A 21,440-nucleotide genomic window follows, 5' to 3' on the forward strand; every position below is an offset into this window, starting at 1 on the left:
GGAGGAGAAAGTAGATGCTGTGGATGGGCAGACTGATGGACCATTTTGTCTATATCTGCCATCATATTTCTATGTGTGTGTGTTAATTTATAGGTAAACTGTATATGTACACAAGTGATGTATGCACCCAAACCTACAAAATATACACCAACAAATGCACATGTTGAACTCTATCATGCTACTTTGTGGGAAGCTTATATGGTAATTTTACTATTTTAGGAGGGTTGATCAACATCAAAGCATGTAAACAACAGATTTACACATTTAAATGGCATTTATAAGTAAAAACAGATTTCACAATATATATGTTGAAGCCGTGGGATGCACAGATTGTAGGGTATAATTTGGACAACTGTATACGAAACTTCCCATGGAGGTAGGTTTCTGAATGCTTGAAAAGAAGTGTTTGTGAACAGCACTTATCTGTTTGTGTTAAAATGGAAAAGGGGGGTTTCTATCTGCCATTTAGCTGGCTGCAGGAGAATTGTATTAAATTTATAACAGTTACATGGCTGAGTGTGCAAAGGGCTAAGTAACTCCATATGAAAATTACGTACTGAGGGATGAACATTCAGACACTTGGGTAAGAGATTATTTCATGAGTAGGAATAAAGCTTGCAGGCTCAAATGAATATGGGGATATGAACTGAGCATAGGTGAATCAGGAATAGGGAAAGTGGAAATCCACTCCCCATGAGTTCAAAGGAGAAGAAAATAGCGAGAAGACAAGCCCAAGGAGTCGGAAATTGGTTCTGAAAAGTCTGGAATCTGAGTGTGCACTGCGCAGAGTCATATTTGTGCATTATAGTCATTTGGGAGGTAGCTCCCTAGATGGGAAACTCTGTCGCTGGCTAACACTGGGCTCTTTTTTAGAGCTGGTATGCTATATACTAGCAGGAGAGTACCACTAGGGACACTCTTGAAGAAACAGATTGGCAACCCTTGGGAGCAGAGAGATCAGGACAGAAGATCAGTAGCCCTTGGGAGCTAGGCTCAAGGCAAGCAGTCTTTGGGAGCAGCTCGGGGCAGAAGAAAATGGCCTGCGGAGGCACTATTAGTGCCTAAGGGATACTGGTGGTCGCTGAGCCCTTTTGAGGACTGGTAACCGGGATCCCAGCATGGAGCTACCCCAGAGGTTCCTCTTGAACATAGTAACATAGTGTTATACCTGTGCTCTCTGTGAACACCCTGAGCCATTTGCTACTGGCGTGGTCCCTTTAGAATTAGGGTATCCTTTCAAGTTGGCCACCACTAGGCAAATGCCTAACTAAGCTTATTCCCAAGGGCTTTGAAGAAACCACACTTGTCAGAATGGCCTTGGTGCAAAAATATAAGCTTTTATTCGGCCCCCGGCCGTGGAATCACTGTGCCACTCCAGGTTTTCCTGGTAACATGAACATAATATCTTGTGCCTCAAGGGAATTTATTTATCCAAAGTGATATATTTAAATATTTTTACTAGCTCACTTTGTTATTCAAAAACAATATTATATCAATCAATCAAGAAACTGAAGTTATTTAGTGAACACTCAGACCCACAGACAGTGGTCAAAGCAGCATGGAAAAGAGCCCGCAATTGTCAGCGGGAGTGGTTATTTCATTCAAAGGAGAAAGAGAAAAGTGGGGCCCTAGTATGTGTATTACCCTATTCTAGTAGGAGTCAACAACTTAGACAAATTATTTTGAAGCACTGGTCGGTGTTGCAGGTACATGAAAGCATGAACCAAATTCCATTGTTTGCTTACACTCGAGGCCGTAATTTGGGCCAAATTCTTAAACAGCAGACCCCCGGTCAACAGAATTATGGGGTCCTCATGTAAGCTGTGCTCATTGTGTATATTGCTCTCATGTCCTCAACATTGACCAAGTACTTATTCCTCAATCAGGAGGTAAGAGATTTTATTTAAGAACTAACACTAATTGCCTTTCTATGGCAGTTGTGTATTGTATAATATGCCCTTGTGGGCTTTATTATATCGGACATACTCGGCGGGCTATCAAAACTCGAATTGCCGAACATTTAAGTAACATCAGATGTAATCGTATGTCGGCTCCTCTTGTGAGCCATTGGCTTGAACAGCAACATTTAATTGAAGATGTCAAATATACAGTAATAGCTAGGACACACAAAACAACAGGGGATGTGACTCAAAGTTTATTATATTTAGAACAAAAATTCATCTTTCAGTGGCATACTTTGACCCCCACAGGGTTAAACAATGAAATCGAATGGTTTCATTTATAGAAGGAATAGATTCACGGTCAGATTGAAGGGACGAGTCTGACGTCAGTATGACGTAGTTGAAGGGGAGGTGCATATATGGTGAGGCCTGCTGATGGAAATTCGTCGCCAGAAGCTAAGGTGTCTGTGAGTAGTGTGGAGTGCGTTATGCCGGTAGGTCTGTGTGTGAATGGTGTGGTAGTTAATTGTGATTATTGTGTAAAAATTACAGCAGTGGTAACTGAAGTGTTTTAGTGTTAATGTGGTTGTTTTACATTTGTAGTACCCCTCCTGAAGAAGCCAGCCGGCGAAACCTAGGTAGGGGGGTCGGCAATTGTAATGAATGCAGTCATTTGAATAAAAAGGAACCCGGAGCAGCTATATCGATTACCCACTCCATTCAAAGCTAAGTTGGTTTTGTTTTACCAAAAATTGTGTAGTCATTTAGCTGTTGTTTGGTGGGTGAGACTGTGAACAACGATGATGGTCTCTCAAAACAGCTGCTCCGTGATTTTTTCACTGAGACCTCAGCTGTGGGTCTGAGTGTTCACTAAATAACTTCAGTTTCTTGATTGATTGATATAATATTGTTTTTGAATAACAAAGTGAGCTAGTAAAAACATGAACATAATACAAAACCAAAAGAAAAAGTTCATTTCACTCATTATCACTCAGTAATCAGCTCTGAGCTTGCTTGGTAGACCATATACAGTCATTTAGCTCTTCATGAGGCTTGGAAGGGAAACAGTTGACAAAAATAACTTTTCACTGTAGAGCTACAGAGGAGGCATTCTTTCATGCCTGAGAGACATTCTGGCCCTGATTCTACAAAGTGCGTCCCGATTTTAGGCAGCTGTAGGCGTCCTACAGCTGTCTAATCAGACAATCGGGATGCACATTTTTTTAAAAAAATGCTCCCCAGGCAGGCCGCCTATATTGAAGGAGCCTTAGGCGAACCTAGGCGGCCCTACGCGTCTCCCTAGTAGAGGAAAAGACGCTTAAAATGTCTACATTGCTGGTCTACATTGTAAGTAGACGCGGCCGCTATACTTATGGCAGTAAGGGATCTCCCTGCTGCAATAAGTATAGCGGCCGCTGCCGCGGCCGCCTGACCCATCGCCAGCAGGAGGATGCCCAATCCTCCTGCCGGAACCCCCTTTGATCCCCCTCCCCCCCAAACTGGTAATCACCGACAGGAGGATGCCCAATCCTCCTGCTGGAAAGCCCGATGACCCGACGACTCCCCCCCCAAACTAACCTCCCTCCCCCAACTAACCTTTAAATGTTGGTCGGCTGGACGGGTCTTGCTGCTGTCCAGCCAACAGGCCCGCCTCATGGAAATGAGACGGGCCCACCCCTTCCCGGCCCATCCCCGCTAAATCTAAGCCTGATTTGCCCAGGCTCCTGCCGGCGATTACCAGTTTGGGGGGGAGGGGGATCCAGGGGGGTTCCGGCAGGAGGATTGTGCATCCTCCTGCCGGCGATTACCAGTTTGGGGGGAGGGGGTTCCAGGGGGGTTCCGGCAGGAGGATTGGGCATCCTTCTGCCAGCGATTACCAGTTTGGGGGGGAGGGGGGGTCCAGGGGGGTTCCAGCAGGAGGATTGGGCATTCTCCTGCCGGCGATGGACGCCGGTTACAGAATTGGGGTTTAGTGTAGGACCAATTCTGTATAGGACATCTCTCCTGGGCGTCCTATACAGAATCAGGGCCTCTGTGTTTACCTACTGTGCACTCACTCTCTCCAGCTGGGCTGGGCTTTCCACCTAGTCACGATTAGGCTTTACCCTGAGAGGGTTAATCTCCTTTTCCCTACGAGGCATGCAGGCTAATTTAATTACTTAGTTGCTATGGCAATCACTTCACAGCTGGGCACTTGCACGGAGTCCTGAAACCAGGAAACTCTGGGTTTAAACTGGCTAGAATTACAGCCTAGCATTTGGTTCAGCTGTGAGAATGTCCTGAAGAGGAGATTACTGTGTCTTTCACAAATTGCAACAAACCAGCATGTGAAACTGCAGTACAGGTTTACTTTCCTTGATAACTCTCACAGTCACTAGCTCAAAGAGCAAACAGAAAAATACAGCCAGAAAGAAAACCCTTTTCACAGACCTTTCCCAGGGTGTTCAGCTCTCCATTTCCTCTGGCCAGCTTTCTTGCATAGCCCTACTTTCCTCCAACACCATTGGCTCTGGGGGAAGGAATTCTGTAGCCAAATTACCAGCCTGTTCCTCAGTCATCTCCCAGTCAGTGCTGAGGAACTGCTCTGCAGGGTCTGAGGCCAGCTCAGCCCCGTTCTGCCTCTGCTCTCCAGCCAAGCCTCGTTCTGCTCCTCCTCCTTCCTCCCCTTGCTCTCTGATGAGCCTGTCTTTAAGCTTAGGGAAAGAACCACTCCCCCTTGGCTTTGAATGGGGGAAGGGAATTCCTTCCTCAGCTCTGAGGGGAAACTGCTTGTGAGCTTTCTGCCTTACAGGCATCGGACAATAGCAAGGAAGATTCTTCCTGCCCGGCTTTGGGACTGCTTCAGGTAAGTCTAAGCCTTCCTGTTTTATTTCTATTTCTTCATTGTCACTCACCGCTTAGTCAGCTAATTTATTGTCCTGGGCACTGACCTGACCCTAAACTCAACCCATTCAGTTCCTATGGGCTGTGTCACATTTGTCATGCCAGGACTCACTACTGCAGTTTCCTAAAAGGGGCCTTAGATTGCGACGCTTGAGCTACATGAGCCCGAATGCCGATAAAATCCCGACTGCTAAACCCTGATGAAGCTGCAGTGTGCGGTGAAACGGGATTAAATAGAAGAGCTAAACAAGTGGCAGAAAAAGTCTTCGGCACGCCGGAAAAATGCAGTTTGGGCTGATAATGATTTACTAATCCAGAGGATTGCAAGATAAGATAAAATACTTGCCCCCTCTTTTACAAAGATGCGCTACGCTTTTTAGCGCGCGATAAACGTGCACTAAATGCTAACGCGTGCATGTTATCCTATGGGCGCGTTAGCGGTTAGCACCCGCATTGATTTAGCGTGCGCTAAAACGCTTAGCGCGCCTTTGTAAATGAGGGCCTTTGTGTGCTTAGAAAAATCAGTACCATGATTATTACATTACATTACATTAGGGATTTCTATTCTGCCATAACCTTGCAGTTCAAGGCAGATTACAAAAGAATTATCGAGGAAGTATTACAACAAGAACTTACCAAAAAAAAAAAAAAGAAATTTGGTCATTTTCAAAGAAAATAGGAAATGAGTATGGTTATTTGTTTGGGGGTGGTTGGTTTTAGAGAGAGGTGGTGTTTCAAACTTGCGGTGTTATATCTTTTTCAGGGATTTCTTGAAGAGTATGGTCTTTATTTCTTTTCTAAAAGTTTTGTAGTCTAGGGATGCCGTCAGTAGATTGGCGATTTGGTTGTCTAGTTTGACTGCTTGAGTGGCTAGGAGGCCATCATATAGTTTTTTTCCGTTTGATCTCCTTAATTGGGGGGTTTGAGAATGGGGTGTGAGTTTTCCTATGTCTGGTTGAGGTGTTGTGAATGAGGCGGTTGTTCAGGTAATTTGGACTGTCTCCGTATAAAGTCTTAAATAGTAGACAGTAGAATCTGAATTGTATTCTTGCTGGGTTTGGAAGCCAGTGCGATTGGAGATATGCTTCTGTAATGTGGTCATGTTTCCTCAAAGAGTAGATGAGTCTTAGTGCTGTGTTTTGGATTGTTTGTAGTTGTTTTGTTATGGTTGTAGGGCATGGGAGGTAGAGGATGTTACAGTAGTCAAGTAGGCCTAGTATTAGGGACTGAACTATGAGCTAGAATTGAATTATAGCACCTGAAAATAGCAATAGCGGCTAGAACGAGCTGCAAGCTCTCCCAACATTAATAAGTATATTGGGTGTTGGTTTAAAGACTCTTTAGATAAAAAGAAAAAAAAAGCTAGAAAATATTTATATAATAAATGATTAAGATAATTTTTTTTTTTTAATAAAGGATTAATGATCTGAAAAGCTTTTAAAATAATAGGAATATTTAAGATTAAATTATTAAATAAGATACAATAGTGTAGTTAAAATTGTGAAGGTGTGGTCGATGAAAGAAATCCATCACCATGATTATCATAGGTGAAAGACTGGTCCCACTCTTTTACTAAGGTGCGCTAACAGATTACCGCGCGCTAAATGCTAACGTGTCCATAGACTTAGGGCTTCTTTTACTAAAGCGCGCTAGGGCTTTAACACGTGGAAAAGCGTGAGCTGCACTGTCGCGCGTGCTAGACCTTGACGCCAGCATTGAGCTGGCGTTAGTTCTAGAAGTGTAGCGCGCGGTGTAGCACGTGGTAATTTCCTGCATACGCTAAAATCGCTAGCATGCCTTAGTAAAAGGAGCCCTAAGATGCACGCGCTAGCATTTAGCGCGTGCTAAATCGATTAAGAACATAAGCAATGCCTCCGCTGGGTCAGACCTGAGGTCCATTGTGCCCAGCAGTCCGCTCACGCGGCGGCCCAACAGGTCCAGGACCTGTGCAGTTATCCTCTATCTATTCCCCTCTATCCCCTTTTCCAGCAGGAACTTGTCCAATCCTTTCTTGAACCCCAGTACCGTACTCTGCCCTATTACGCCCTCTGGAAGCGCATTCCAGGTGTCCACCACACCTTGGGTAAAGAAGAACTTCCTAGCATTCGTTTTGAATCTGTCTCCTTTCAACTTTTCCGAATGCCCTCTTGTTCTTTTATTTTTTGAAAAGTTTGAAGAATCTTTCCCTCTCTACTCTCTCTATGCCCTTCATGATCTTGTAAGTCTCTATCATATCCCCTCTAAGTCTCCTCTTCTCCAGGGAAAAGAGACCCAGTTTTTCAATCTTTCTCTTTCTATCTCTCTCTCTTTCTGTCTCTCTCCCTTTCTCTCTCTCTCTTTCTGTTTCTCTCCCTTTCTCTCTCTCTCTCTTTCTGTCCCTCTCTACTCTCTCTATTCCCTTCGTGATCTTGTAAGTCTCTATCAAATCCCCTCTAAGTTTCCTCTTCTCCAGGGAAAAGAGACCCAGTTTCTCCAATCTCTCAGCGTATGAAAGGTTTTCCATCCCCTTTATCAGATGCGTCGCTCTCCTCTGAACCCTCTCGAGTAACGCCATGTCTTTCTTAAGGTACGGCGACCAATATTGGACGCAGTACTCCAGATGCGGACGCATCTGATACAATGGCAGGATAACTTCTTTAGCGCGGTAGTCGGTTAGCGCGCCTTAGTAAAAGAGGGCCCGCATGATCCATTGGGCTCCTTTGACTACGCTGCGTTAGGGCTTTAGCGTGCGGAATGGCTTGCGCTACATTGCCCCGCACGCTAGACCTTAAACGCCAGCCTTGAGCTGGTGTTAATTCTAGCTGCGTAGCGTGCGGTAATTTCCTGCGTGCGCTAAAAACGCTAGCGCGCCTTAGTAAAAGCAGCCCTTTGTGTGGTGCTCTGAGACACTTTCCTTCACTTTTGGAAGGAAACCCTGAACGCAGCCCGTTCGGTTCCAAAGGGCTGTGTCACATTTGCCGCGCCGGGACTCACTGCTGCAGTTTCGTAAAAGGGGAGTTTAGATTGTGAGCCCACTAGGGACAGAGAGAGTACCTGCAAACCCTTTGATTGCACCCCCAAAAAGGTAGTCTATCAAATTCATGTCCCTTTAGTTTTACCAGGGATACCTCATCTTTTTTTTGCACACAACTGTATCTTTGTGTGCAGGGCCGGATTTAGATGAAAAGAGGCCTTAGGCTATTCCACTTATGAGGCCCTTTCACCTCCCATTTTTAAGTTAGTAAATTACATGAGAGATAATAAAATGCATCATTACTGTGATATATATCAATATGTTAAATGAAACATGTTGTTATTGGTACTAACCTTTATAAAAAATGTGACACGGATAATAAATAAAAAAAAGTCGAGAACACTTATTTGGACATTTATTTTCAGCACCATATATAGTACTTGTAACAATAACTAATCAAACATAACACACAACATTGCCCCTTCCTATGTCCATAGTGCCCCCAGTGCGTCCTTCCTCACCTCACCCCCCTCCGATGCCCGCCTGCCTCCCATCCCCCTTCCACTGAAACCCCCCCCCCCCCCAACTCCCACCCCTGATGCCAGTCTGGGCCGCCCTGTCCTGACGGATCCACGTTTTGCCTCTCTTCCCGCGGGGCTGGGCTTTGCCCATCTGTTTCCGGACTGACGTCTTTCCCTCCCCGATCCTCCTCCCAGGGCGAGAAAAAGAAAGGGAGAAGCCGAGTCAGCGCCCCGTTGCGGCCGGAGCCGGTTCCGATCCCGAAGCGTAGAATTTCTTCTTATTTTCAGTTCAGTGTTTTAGTGTTCACTGTTTTTAGAATAGTGTAATTTTAATTTTGCTAACAATTTGAATGTAGGCCCCTCTTGATCTTGAGGCCCTAGGCTGAAGCCTAGTTAGCCTATAGGAAAATCCGGCCCTGTTTGTGTGCATAACTCTCAGCGGAATATCAGCCCCACAGTTTCCCTTTGAAAATTAACTACAAAGAATGTGAGGAAAAAAGTATTTCCAGATTTTATACCTGTGTACGCAATTCAACTATCCCCCTCTTTTACTAAGGTGCGCTAACCGATTAGCGCACGCTAAACGCTAAACGCGTGCATGCTAGTCTATGGACTCATTAGCATTTAGCGCGCGCTAATTCGATTAGCGTGCGCTAATCAGTGAGCGCACCTGACCCCCCTCTTTTACAAAGGGGCGCCGTGATTTACAACACGCAATAAATATTATCGCGTGCTAAACACACGCTAAACACTAACACGTGCATGTTATCTTATGGGCGCGTTAGCGGTTAGCGCACGCTTTGATTCAGCGCACGCTAGACATGCACTAAAATGCTTAGCGCACCTTTGTAAAAGGAGCCCTTAGTAAAAGAAGGGGTATGTTCCCTTTAGGCAGGGGTGTCCAACCTGCGGCCCGAGGGCCGCATGCGGCCCAGTGAAGTATTTTTTGCGGCCCCGATCGAGGGCGATGCAGTGTTTTCCTCTGCTGCTCCCGGGTGTTTACCATCTTGCCGGCTTGTCTTGCTGCAGCGTTTGCTCGGCCCCAGAAACATTTTTTTTTTCGGTCAATGCGGCCCAAGGAAGCCAAAAGGTTGGACACCCCTGCTTTAACCCTTTCAGGACCATAAGGATCGTAGGCCAATTTTTGTGGTTTTGACGACATTTTTATGGTAAAAAGGGCTTGCAGATGCCAAAAAATTGATTTTTTTTGTGAAATATCATTATTTTTATTTAAAAAAAATCACACTTCTGGCTTATGGACAGTGTGGCAAGTGAATCTTCTCGTCAATCTGGCAACGACGCTAATGAATGAATGTCGGAACCAGTTTGTTTACATAAAGGCAGTATCCTATGGAATCCGTACATATCAAATTTAGAACTGTAGACTATCCCAATCAAAATTGATAGGATTTTAAAGTTATGGGACAAATAGGTCCCTTGGTCCTGAAAGGGTTAAGGGGTACCTCTACAAAGCATATGAACTTCAAACCTCTCTCATTCCAAATGCAGTATTCACTAGCATACCCCTTTGCCACAAGATTTATAACGGACTATTTTTGAACCCAAAGGCATGTATTATATGACAAAATGGTAAATAAGCCATAATTCCATAGAATGCTGAAAAGCCTTCTAAATTAATGTCAAGTTTTACAGTATTTTCTTCTGGCTAAAGATATACAATATTTCAGTTCAGGGACCATTAGCAAATATGTTAACTTCTTGTGACAACTGATTAATTTTAGTTTAAGGTCATGAATACAAAGTAAGTAAATAAATAAATATAACTCAGGCACTCAGCTATGTTACGGGAATTTTAATGATGTCACAGCGCAAGCAAAGGATGAAAAAGATAATTTAATTTGCTTTCTCAAAAAGGTCAGTCCCCGTGAGATGAAATTTTCCCCTAGGGTGCCTGTCAATGCCTCTCTCAATATCTTTTCCTCTGACTTTTTTTTTTTTTTTTTTTGACATTTTCTTTTCCTGTAGAAGGGGAACTTTTACTGTAAGCGGAAAGAATGCTTTTGCCGTTGAAGACGTGGCGTCTGTTAGGTGTGAAACGTGAATAAACATACAGTTTTTCCAACCCGATTCCATAAATATTTTAAACATGTCCTTCTTGATGTATTTTATTTTCATGTGTTCTTCTAGGTTGCTTCTGTGGGATTTTTTTTATTTTTATTTTTTTTAAGGTTGTGCAGTTTCCTTCTATTCTTTTGGGCTTCCGGCTCATTTAGAGTAGGGACTGGAATATGACACCTGCATATGCATTTGCCATGTGGAAGTTTAAAGGCTCCTTTTATTACGCTGCGCTAGCGGTTTTAGTGCGCACGTAGCGCACACTAAATTGCCATGCGTGCTAGACGCTAACGCCTCTACTGAGCTGGCGTTAGTTTCTCCGCCTAGCGTTGGGCTTAGTGCGCGCTAATCTGCAGCTTAGTAAAAGGAGCCCTATGTTTATTAAAATCTTTATATACCGCCTATACTGCCCAAAAAGGATCAAAGCGGTTTACAGCGTAACTCAATCAAATTTGTGAAAAGAACTCCATTATAAATAGGAAAGAAAAGAAAGAAAGAAAAAGGAAAATTAACATCTAGGGGTCCTTTTATCAAGGCGCGGTAGGCGGTTAACGCGTGGAATACTGCGCGTTCAACTGCCTGCCACGTTAGTCGCTAATGCCTCCATTGACGAGGCGTTAGTTTTTTGGCTTGCCACGGAGGTTAGCGCGTGATGAAATGTCCAATACGCTAATCCCTGTAGCGCGCCTTGATAAAAGGAGCCCTTATAATACATAATACCCTATTATAGCTAAAATTAATTAATTATTAAAATATATATATATATACAATTATATAAATACAGATTAATACAAACTGATGCAAATTAATGTGGACCGCAGTCCCAGATTCAATTAATCAATTTAAAAAGGTCATTTGAAAAAAAAAAAAAAGTACCTTTAGATGTCTTTTAAAATTTTGAAGTGATTTTTCCTTTCTTAAATCTACCGGGCAAACTGTTCCATAATATTGGAACTAAATAAAAATAAAAAATGCACCATTTCTGGTCGAGGCAAGATGAACCTTTGAAATATGGGGAACAGCTACTCTATTATCATTCAAAGATCTCAAAAAAAAAAAAACGCCTAGGCGCATAAAACAATACTAGGTTAGAAAGATATGACGGTTGTAACTCAAATAATGCTCTATGTGCCAACATCAAAATCTTAAATTTGATTCTGGTTTAATATCCCTTCTACTGCCCCTAGCCATGGGTCAATCATCAGGGTTCCTTCCGGGATCTTTCAATCATTTGCCTTAAAGCCTGCACAAAAAAAAAGGACTATGAGTTTCTTCCCATCCAGGGGTTATAAAGAGTAAACCTGAAACATTCTGAAATGTTTTCGGATATTAGGGAGACTAACAAACTGGGTAGCACAGTAATAATGGGTGATTTCAACTGCCCCGATATTGACTGGGAAAATGTATCATCAGGGCATGCTAGGGAGATAAAACTCCTTGATGAAATCAAGGACTGCTTTATTCGATGTATTAAAATTGCAAAGACTAGGGGATGCTCTATGAAGTTACAGGAAATTACTTTTAAAAACCAAAAGGAGGAAGATTTTTCCCACTGAGAATAGTTAAGCTCTGGAACGCATTGCCAGAGGTTGTGGTAAGAGCGGATAGCGTAGCTGGTTTTAAGAAAGGTTTGGACAAGTTCCTGGAGGAGAAGTCCATAGTCTGCTATTGAGAAAGACATGGGGGAAGCCACTGCTTGCCCTGGATCGGTAGCATGGAATGTTGCTACTCTTTGGGTAATGGCCAGGTATTGGTGACCTGGATTGGCCACCGTGAGAACGGGCTACTGGGCTTGATGGACCATTGATCTGATCCAGTAAGGCTGTTCTTATGCTCTTATGTATGCCAAGTATAGGATAATGGAGCCATGAGGTTGGCTCTGAGGCTCTGTGGAATGAGGCATTATGACATCACAATCTCAGCTCTGGAATGTTGCTCTCATTGGGGGTCCGGAATCTTGTTATTCTTTGAGATGTTGGAATGTTTCTACTCTTTGGGTTTTGGCCATGTACTAGTGACCTGGATTGGCCACCGTGAGAACGGGCTACTGGGGTTAATGGACCATTGGTCTGACCCAGTAAGGCTATTCTTATGTTCTTAAGTGAACCAAGTATAGGACAATGAAGCCATTGTAATGCCACTGATGAGGTTGGCTCTGAGGCATTATGACATCACAATCTCAGCTCTGGAATGTTGCTCTCATTGGGGTTCTGGAATCTTGCTATTCTTTAGGATTCTGAATGGAATGTTGCTACTCTTTGGGTTTTGGCCAGGTACTAGAGACCTGGATTGGCCACCGTGAGAACGGGCTACTGGGCTTGATGGACCATTGGTCTGACCCAGTAAGGCTATTATGTTTTTTATGTTAAAAATGTAACTGATTACAGTAAATAGCGTTATTGTAACTAGTTACTACCCAGCATTACCCCTAACTATATCCCCCACAATGGCATCCTATTTGTCTGTATTGTAAGCTCTTTTGAGCAATGACTGTCTCTTTCGTGACTCTGTACAGAGCTGTGTATGTCTTGTTGCGCTCTTGAAATAATAAATAGTAGTAGTTGTCCAATGTGACATGGACAAGAGGACATAGACTGAAGCTGAGGGAGGGGGGGGGGGGGCAGGTCCAGGACGAATATCAGGAAGTGGTGGACACCTGGAATGCTCTCCCAGAGGAAGTAATTTCAAATCGGATCAATTCATATAGAAATATCCCAACAGGCCCTGTTTCGCCCTAAGGCTGCATCAGGGGATTATCTATAAAACAAAATGTACTATTAGTTTGCAAAGATACATATTTCTCATAAAAACAGCCTTAATTTCAAGACTACCTACTTTTCATTACGAGTCACTGCTTCAATGATTTTCTCCCAGCGAAATGGCGGCTCGGCGTACTACTGGGTTTATAAAGAAAAGCAAGGGACAGCACCGCACCAATCAGCAGCAGAGCCGCCATTTGGGATATTTCTATATGAATTGATCCGATTTGAAATTGTTCAAGAGCGGTATATTGATACCGCCAAAACTGCAGCTGCGGTGGTTTTTGCACTGTCAGAAGGAAACAAGATAAGTGCTCACTTTTTTATAAAACTGTAAAAGCCAGTAAAAAGTTAAAAAAAGGTAAATGACAGCAAAAAAGTTAAAAAGATAAATAAGAGAATGTGTAACGGTAGAATATAAGACCAAGGATGTATTTCTCTATGTCAATAGTATTATTGGCATAGTCAGTTTCACAGGTTTTATCCTGGGAAACACCGAGGTCTTTACCGTTTCCACAGACTAAAAAGTTTAGAGCACTTGGTTTCTGACAGTATAATTCTATGAATATCATTTGGTGTGGCTATTAATTCTGAAGATATTCTGCTTGTATTGTGAATATTAATTATAGAAACATAGAAACATGATGGCAGCTAAAGGCCAAATGGACCATCCAGTCTTCCCATCTGCAGCATCCACTATCTCCTCCTCTCCCTATTGGTTAAGGTTCTTAATATTTGAATGTCCTCTCCCTATAGGCTAAAGCTCTTTACACCTGCCTTATGATGTCATAGAGCCTTATGGTTATAGAAACATAGAAACATGATGGCAGCTAAAGGCCAAATGGACCATCCAGTCTTCCCATCTGCAGCATCCACTATCTCCTCCTCTCCCTATTGGTTAAGGTTCTTAATATTTGCATGTCCTCTCCCTATAGGCTAAAGCTCTTTACACCTGCCTTATGATGTCATAGAGCCTTATGGTTATAGAAACATAGAAACATGATGGCAGCTAAAGGCCAAATGGACCATCCAGTCTTCCCATCTGCAGCATCCACTATCTCCTCCTCTCCCTATTGGTTAAGGTTCTTAATATTTGCATGTCCTCTCCCTATAGGCTAAAGCGGTGTCAGGTCAAAAGCGCGCCGGAACAAAGGCGCGCCCAGACAATTAAGTGCAGTGAGGAGGTGTGTGCCGCTCAAAATTACTGTTTTTAGGGCTCCGACGGGGAGGCGTGGGGGGGAACCCCCCCACTTTACTTAATAGACATCGCGCCGCGTTGTGGGGGCGGTGTGGGGGGTTTGGGGGGTTGTAACCCCCCACATTTTACTGAAAACTTCACTTTTTCCCTGTTTTTAGGGAAAAAATTAAGTTTACAGTAAAATGTGAAGGGTTACAACCCCCCAAACCCCCCATAACGACGGCGCGATGTCTATTAAGTAAAGTGGGGGGGTTCCCCAACAAAAAACCCCGTCGTAGCCCCTAAAAATTGTAATTTTGAGCGGCGCACGCCTCCGCGCTGCGCTCAATTGTCCGGGCGCGCCTTTGTCTTTCGCGCCGTTGTCTATGAACCAGCTAAAGCTCTTTACACCTGCATTATGATGTCATAGAGCCTTATGGTTATAGAAACATAGAAAGGGTAAATTAGATGCACATCTCTCTTGAGAAGCATACGGTGATATGGGGACTATAACTAGGCCAAGGTACACCTGGCGGGGCCTCCGCGTGTGCGGATCACCAGACTTGATGGACCCAGGGTCTGATCCGGAGATGGCAATTCTTATGTTCTTATGTTCTTGTGCGGAGCTAGAAGTCCAGAGGAGAAGGAGGAAACACTGGTTGACAAAAAAAAAAAAGTTCAATTGTATTAAATCAGTTCTTGCATTTTTAAGAGAAATTTATCCTTCCACATAGTCATGTTTAACAGGCAATTCTAGATTCCCTCTGGAAGTGAACTAAAAAAGTCAAATTTGGACTAAGGGGTCATTTTACAAAGGCGCGCTAAGCGTTTTAGCACGCGCTAGCCCCACGCTAAACGCTAACGCGTGCATGTTATCCTATGGACACGTTAGCAGTTAGCGCACGTTTTGATTTAGCATGCGCTAAAACGCTTAGCGCACCTTTGTAAACGAGGGCCTTACTAGGATCAAAACTCTCTGAAGTACTTATATTTTCCACCTTTCCTGCCTGAGCTATTGTTTTAACACCACATGGCAAATAATATGAGTTAACAATATCGTTGGCATCCAGATCAGGCTGCAATATGTCCTTAACATAAATTTTAAAGCGCTCTCTAGCAGAGAGGTAGTGAGAAACTGGAGAACTGAGCAGTCTCAAATTGGCTGCCCTGGAGGCATTCTCCAATATCTCCATTTGCATATGAAGCATCAAATTATCTTTAACAGATGTGGCTATCACAGATTGACAAGTTTTAATTTGAGTTTCAGACTTTCCAAGCTTCTGTGCTACGGAAACGATCCTGACAACATATTCGGTCGTTTTGCAAATGCTTACTGAATTATTTTGCAAAGTTTGATCCATCTTATTTACCGTATTTATAGTCAACAAAATATCTTTTAAGGACATTTCTTGCGAAGTAGAGGAAGAGTCGTTAATAGATCGGAAAGTCAATTTAACCGGAGCTGGTCCCTTAACTGTCTCGATCACTGCGATTCCACTCATTTGAAAAGATGAGGAACCATGATCCGTTGACGTTTCCAGAGGGTTCATCACACAATTTCTTCCCTTAAAGTGCAGGGTGCCCACAAAAACCCTCCTTGATTACAAATCAAAACTTATTGGAATATGTTTATAAATAAGATGACTCCAAATGGATGTAATAGAGAACTCCGAACGATGTTGGAAGCTAAGTTGTGAACGGAACGGAAGCTAAGTTGTGAAGCTAAGTACTTCATAGAGTTTACTTCCAAATGGAAAATACTGTTAAATTAATTAATGAAGACCAGTATATAAGCTAAAATAAGATTTGAAAAAAATTTTATAAACATTAATAGATCGGAAAGTCAATTTAACCGGAGCTGGTCCCTTAACTGTCTCGATCACTGCGATTCCACTCATTTGAAAAGATGAGGAACCATGACCCGTTGACGTTTCCAGAGGGTTCATCACACAATTTCTTCCCTTAAAGTGCAGGGTGCCCATAAAAACCCTCCTTGATTACAAATCAAAACTTATTGGAATATGTTTATAAATAAGATGACTCCAAATGGATGTAATAGAGAACTCCGAACGATGTCAGAAGCTAAGTTGTGAATGGAACGGAAGCTAAGTTGTGAAGCTAAGTACTTCATAGAGTTTACTTCCAAATGGAAAATACTGTTAAATTAATTAATGAAGACCACCAGTATATAAGCTAAAATAAGATTTGAAAAAATTTTTACAAAAAAATATATAAATACTCAAAAAACAGAGAAAAAGAGAACACATAAGATCAATGATAGCTCACCGTGGGGCTATTAGCTTGAAACATACATCAGGCTTTTAGCCGTGAGAGCTTGAGATCGTTCGGAGTTCTCTATTACATCCATTTGGATTCATTAACTTGTGCTTTAGCCAAAAGTTTATGCAAGTTTAGTGTGATTCACAAAAATTTATAGGATTATTAATATAAATAAGATGACAGCAGATATAAGTACCAAAAAGGACGGTTAGCAAGATCTTACACAATCGCTTACACTTTCACTCTTATAAGCAGCAATTGGTGCAAAAGTTTCAACCTTCAGACAATTCAACGCGACAAAATGACCAGGTGTTCCCCCGAGATCATCGGACATTACTGTTTGTGACTTTTTCCTTTGGGGGTGGATACATGACAGACAGAGTGTACCTACCTCCACTACCTGCAACTGTGGATGATCTGCAGGAACGCATCACTGAAGCTATAAACGCGATCGCGACGGATAGGCTTCGGAGAGTCTGGTCCGAGCTCGATTATCGCATCAACGTTTGCCGAGTAACAGGTATGTAACATCGAGTAACATCGAGTGTATGTAATCAACAGATACCATATGAAACTTTATGAGTTGATGAAACTGTAGCCTCAAAGGTGAAAGAATATTCCAATAAATTTTGGTTTTGTAACCTTTTAAAATCAAGGAGGGTTTTTATTGGTAACCCTGTGCAATTCTTATCACCCACATGCACAGGTTGTATGGGAGGGGAAGGACCCTCTGAGGAAAGAGAAATGTCAGGACGAGAGAGTAATTCCGCCACCAGAGTCAAGGGAACGGAGAGATGTTTGTCCATAGAGCCTCTTACCACCACCGAGGCAGACATTCCCTTTGATCTCCCTTTACTCTTCTCCATAAGAGGGGAACACTGTCCCTTGGTCCACGCTCCTCAAAAACTCTGAAGGGTCTCCAAAGGGCCATACCCCTTTAGTCACACACCTATGGCCACACAACCGTGGCCATGGTCCGCAGAGCGGACACAAACAAAAATCAGATGGACAGGACCAGGGCCGGATTTAGATGAAAAGAGGCCCTAGGCTATTCCACTTATGAGGCCCTTTCACCTCCCATTTTTAAGTTTGTAAATTACATGAGAGATAATAAAATACATCATTACTGTGATATATATTAATATGTTAAATGAAACATGTTGTTATTGATACTAATCTTTATAAAAAATGTGACACGGATAATAAATAAAAAAAGTCGAGAACACTTATTTGGGCATTTATTCTCAGCACCATATATAGTACTTGTAACAATAACTAATCAAACATAACACACAACATTGCCCCTTCCTATGTCCATGTCCCCAGTACGTCCTTCCTCACCTCACCTCACCCACCCTCCAATGTCCGCTTGCCTCCTATCCCCCTTCCATTGAACACCCCCCATGCCATCCTGCCTGCCTACCTTCCATTAAACCCCCCCACCCCCCTCCGATGCCAGCCTGCCTGCCTCTCATCCCCCTTCCACTGAAACCCCCCACCCCCGATGCCAGTCTGGGCCACCTTGTCCTGACGGATCCACGTTTTGCCTCTCTCCCCGCGGGGCTGGACTTTGCCCAGCTGTTTCCGGACTGACTTCTTTCCCTCCCCGATCCTCCTCCCAGGGCGTGTAAAAGAAAAGAGAAGCCGAGTCGGCGCCCCGTTGCGGCCGGAGCCGGTTCCGATCCCGAAGCGTAGAATTTCTCCTTGTTTTCGGTTCAGTGTTTTAGTGTTCACTGTTTTTAGAATAGTGTAATTTTAATTTTGCTAACAATTTGAATGTAGGCCCCTCTTGATCTTGAGGCCCTAAGCTGAAGCCTTGTTAGCCTATAGGAAAATCCGGCCCTGGACAGGACCCCCTCTGATGTCACCAGGGGTTCAGGCATCTAGCAAGTGCCTGCTCCTACTTGCGCATTCCTCTCAGCAACTCCCCCAATATATTGCCTTTCTGTTGGACAACCACGATGGTTTACATATATTATATCTTGGTGCCGTCTCTGTTCCTGGTAGGTTCATAGGCTAACCCCCTCTTTTACAAAGGTGCGCTAAGCGTTTTAGCGTGGATTTACAAAGGTGCGCTAACCGCTAACGTGTCCATAGGATAACATGCACGCGTTATGGTTTAGCACATGTTTAGTGCGTGCTAATATGTAGCACATGCTAAAAAGCTTAGCGCACCTTTGCAAAATAGGGGGTACGTTTTATTTATTTTTTCTTCCTGGGGCAACAGAGAGTTACAGGGTCATTTTTAACCACTGCTTAGTAAAATCTCTTGGTCACAAGGAGCTGCAGTGGGATTTAAACCTACTTCCCTAATTTAATCTACTCTAATCTAACGAGAAAATATTTCTTCACACAACAGGTAATTAAACTCTGGAATTCGTTTCGGAGAATGTGATGAAATCAGCTAGCTTAGCGGGGTTTTAAAAAGGTTTGAATAATTTCCTAAAAGAGAAGTCCATAGGCCAATATTAGGATGGCATTGGGAAGTCTATTTTGTTACTTGGGATCTAGCTAGGTACTTGGGACCTGGGTTGGCCAGTGTTGGAAACAGGATACTGGGCTTGATGGAATTTTGGTCTGTCCCAGTAGGGCAACTCCTATGTTCATATGTGAGCCAAGTATAGGAATAATTAAGCCATTGTGGCTCTTAGGGATTGGTGGAATGAGGTATTATGACATCACAATGTCAGCTCTGGAATGTTGCTTCTATTTGGGTTTCTGCCAAGTACTTGGGACCTGGGTTGGCCACTGTTGGAAACAGGATACTGTGTTTGATAGATCTTCGGTCTGTCCCACTATGGCGATTCTTATGTTCTTAAGATCATTCTATTTACATAACAGGGGCTCAAAGCGGATTACAAAAAAAGTCACAAAAAATTCGGCAAATCTCCCAGGTTATAATATATTTATAACAGATTGACTTAAGAATGATTTAGAATTTAGAAGGAACCGTATATGCTGGGAGGAGAGAAGCTGATATGCACGGACGGGGAGAGGGACCTTGGGGTGATAGTGTCCGAAGATCTAAAGGCGAAAAAACAGTGTGACAAGGCAGTGGCTGCTGCCAGAAGGATTCTGGGCTGTATAAAGAGAGGCGTAGTCAGTAGAAGGAAGAAGGTGTTGATGCCCCTGTACAGGTCATTGGTGAGGCCCCACTTGGAGTATTGTGTTCAGTTTTGGAGACCGTATCTGGCGAAAGACGTAAGAAGACTTGAGGCGGTCCAGAGGAGGGCGACGAAAATGATAGGAGGCTTGCGCCAGAAGACGTATGAGGAGAGACTGGAAGCCCTGAATATGTATACCCTAGAAGAAAGGAGAGACAGGGGAGATATGATTCAGACGTTCAAATACTTGAAGGGTATTAACGTAGAACAAAATCTTTTCCAGAGAAAGGAAAATGGTAAAACCAGAGGACATAATTTGAGGTTGAGGGGTGGTAGATTCAGGGGCAATGTTAGGAAATTCTACTTTACGGAGAGGGTGGTGGATGCCTGGAATGCGCTCCCGAGAGAGGTGGTGGAGAGTAAAACTGTGACTGAGTTCAAAGAAGCGTGGGATGAACACAGAAGATCTAGAATCAGAAAATAATATTAAATATTGAACTAGGCCAGTTACTGGGCAGACTTGCACGGTCTGTGTCTGTGTATGGCCGTTTGGTGGAGGATGGGCAGGGGAGGGCTTCAATGGCTGGGAGGGTGTAGATGGGCTGGAGTAAGTCTTAACAGAGATTTCGGCAGTTGGAACCCAAGCACAGTACCGGGTAAAGCTTTGGATTCTTGCCCAGAAATAGCTAAGAAGAAAAAAAAAAAAACAATTTAAATTGAATCAGGTTGGGCAGACTGGATGGACCATTCGTGTCTTTATCTGCCGTCATCTACTATGTTACTATGTAATATATCTATCAGGGTAACAAAGTTTAAACAGGTATGCTTTGACTTTCATCCTGAATATACAATAAGTATTAATCCGCCATAAAGAGCATCGTAGTTTATTCCATAGATCAGGGCTACTGCCTACAAGGGATCTCTTCCTAGTCATAGATTTTCAGCACACTATTTAAGGAATTGCTTATCTAATTTCTTGCAACGAGCATAGCAGACTTACAGCAGACTATAATGAAATTGTGTCACGAAGATATGATGGGGCTGAATTATAGAGCATTTTAACCCACTCCGCTTGCTTTTGAAAAATCAAACATTTAATATTCCGAAAAAGAACATTTGGAGTGCAGTTTTAAGGTGCTGAATACCCAAGCGGAAGCCTTCTGATTGATGTATCCTAGAGAATGGACGAGAGGGGAAAGCTATAAAGACAAAGTTGTATAGTAACTGCTTAGAAATTTTGAAGTGCAAAGAAACAGTTTTTAGCTGGCAGTTAATTTTGGACCTCTAGGCAGGGGAAAAAAATATATACAGAAAGGTTGGCAGATGTTTAAGCCTTCGGCGCAGTCCAATTACTTGGTTTAAAGAAAGTTTAAGAAGCAGATGTCAAAACTGATTGATAGTTGTCAGTATCTGCCAAAAAGAACATTATTATTGGTGGAACATTTTAGAGTCCGACCATGAGTGTGAACGACCTTAGATTAATATCAATTTGGAAAAAGGTAAGAGGATTGAAAGTAATAAATTTAGTTCTGAGCAGTTGTGGGGATTTTCTGCTCCAATCTGGGAGAGAGAGAGTGGAAATAAAAAAAATAAATGAAAAAAACCCCACACAACCCCCCCCCCTCCCTGCCCCGAAAAGTAGAGTCTCATAGTGATCCTCAATTTGAACATTCTTCTTATGAAAAGGAGACAGGGGTGATAAGGTGCACGTTTGTAATTTATTAATCCACTCTTTTGAAGTCCGGTGAAATTACCAGATAAAAGAGATAAGCAGGAATAAAAAGAC

The sequence above is a fragment of the Geotrypetes seraphini genome, chromosome 1, assembly GCF_902459505.1.
Source record: "Geotrypetes seraphini chromosome 1, aGeoSer1.1, whole genome shotgun sequence".
In the NCBI taxonomy this organism is placed as follows: Eukaryota; Metazoa; Chordata; class Amphibia; order Gymnophiona; family Dermophiidae; genus Geotrypetes; species Geotrypetes seraphini.